Here is a 2,362-nt window from a genome sequence, read left to right on the forward strand (position 1 = left end):
GCATTTTCGGCCATATTATCTGATAGGCCAAATGGTCTTTATGCCAAATGGAATTTTTGGCCTGACCGCTTCAACGAAAAACCCTTTTCGGCCAAATGGGCCGAATACCGTTCGGCCGAATGTTACTAGGCCGAATATACCATTTGGCCGAACAGACCATTAGGCGAGAAATTAGGAGTGAGAAGTGAGAAATTAGGACATACCCAAGCAGCACAGTTCAGTTGTTTCATTACTGAACATTTCACTGTGTTGCAACTATTCGGAAAGAAACAATCTTTGCGTATGTGCCATAAAATATAACTCTCTTGCAATCTAAAAAACGCAAGAGGTGGAGCCTACGGAAACTTCCTTCGATTGCAGTAAAATTGCAATAATGTTGCAAAATACTACAGCGGAAAAAAATTAAATAAAAATATAAAACTGGATTCGATTTATAGATCTTGTGATTGACAGTCCTTCACTCTACCACAACACCATTCAACACTTCGAAGGGACTGCATGTTGACTCACCATAAAACTCATACGATTATGAAGTTTTGTACTCGGATTTCCTGTTACTTGATTGCACCATCGCAGGAAAAAATGTGAGTTGTCAAAACGTAGAACAATGCTAAATTAAACATGAAGACACATTCAACTTATCTGCAACTTTATTTAAACAAACAATTAAATTTTGAAAGACGCATTGAAGTTACATGGTAAAATCTCGCTCAACTTTTCAAAAGGACCTAAGTAACATTTTTTTCATGAATTAATTTGAATAGCGCAATCAATAGAAGAACATGAAAGCTATTGATTGCAGTATTCAAATTAATTCATGAAAAGAATGTTACTTAGGACCTTTTGAAAAGTTAAGCGAGAAATATATGCAACTTAATGATTTTGTTTCGTATTTGCAACATGAAGTGCAGTATTCTTTGTTTGTTTGTTTCCAAATGTCAAACACGTACTGCATTGCAATTTTGATGAAACATTGATCACAATTCGAACGTTTTTGACATCTTGATGCAACTTTTCGTGCTTTGATGTTTTTCCAATGCCTTCAATGAAACTGAATAGAAACAAGGTGCTTTTAGGAAGATGTTGCGTGTGCTACTTGGGTAGAAGTGAGACGTCTCACTTCTCATTCTTCAATTCGGTATTCGGCCAAACGGCCCTTTTCACAGTGAGAAGTAATCAATGAGGAGTGAGAAATGAGACGTCTCACTTCTCTTTCCTAATTTCTCACTTTTCAAATGACCTGTTCGGCTAAATGTCCTATTCGGCCAAACTACCCTTTCGGACAAATGACCCGTTCGGCCAAATGACCCTTTCGGTCAAATGACACTTTCGGCCAAATGAATTTCTGCACTATTTCTTCCATTTAGTGTCATTAAAGGTATCATTGTTTCATCGGACAACACGTGTTTGGACTTTAGAAACAACGACAGAATGATACTAATACGGAAACTAGTGAACCGATCAGAGTGAAATATTATATTCAGCGATTTTTCGAGCCGGGAAGGGTTTTTAATATGATTCAAGATCGCCCCCTCTTAAAGAGGGCCCAATGCAAATGAAACATTTTTTTTGCATAACTCGACAACTTATCAAGCAATTGGAACCGGCATGTGGAATAAACAGAAGTTTTAACTGTGCTCTGCGAGTACTTCTGCCCCTTCTGAAAACTTCATCGTCTCAAATAATTTTGAGCGAGACGAAGATTGACGAGTCAGCTTGTGAAACAATAAAGTTGACTTGCAAAAGATTGATGAGAAGAGATCTTGTAACAGTAACGCGCTTTCTATAATTAAATTGATTGGTAAAACTGAGTTACAAAAAAACTTCATGTTTGGTCATTATTTTGACAACCCACAATAATTCTCGCGGATTGTGCCAGCAAGTCACAAGAAAAACGAATAAAAAATTAGAATTCTACGGTTTTTTGGTAAGCGAGCATGTATGGAAATCAGTGTTAGAGTGCAGGACCATAAAGGCTTCCCCATCGCCGCAACGGTGACAAACAGTCGCGCGATTTTATCGTTGGGTCGATGCAGGCAATGTTCCATTTGCGCTTCCATACCAACGGTGACAGAATGACAGTCGCCAAGTGATAGAATCGCGTCGCATTTGTTTGGATGGAGCTTGATCCATGGATCAAATGCAATTTCCATGGACCAAATGCAATTTATGTTTTTGTTCATTTTTACAAAATTATTACAATCTGAAGGTGCTTCAATGAGAATGCTTTTAAGGTTGCATCCCTAGATCTCCTATCCCTCCTTCGCTTCACCCTATACCACAGGTACGGATCATTTTATGCTTCCCTAAGTATTGTAAGCTCTACCCTGCAATGTACCTAATTCGGTATGAATTTACTTCT

The sequence above is a fragment of the Armigeres subalbatus genome, unplaced genomic scaffold (assembly GCF_024139115.2).
Source record: "Armigeres subalbatus isolate Guangzhou_Male unplaced genomic scaffold, GZ_Asu_2 Contig1378, whole genome shotgun sequence".
NCBI classification, from domain to species: domain Eukaryota; kingdom Metazoa; phylum Arthropoda; class Insecta; order Diptera; family Culicidae; genus Armigeres; species Armigeres subalbatus.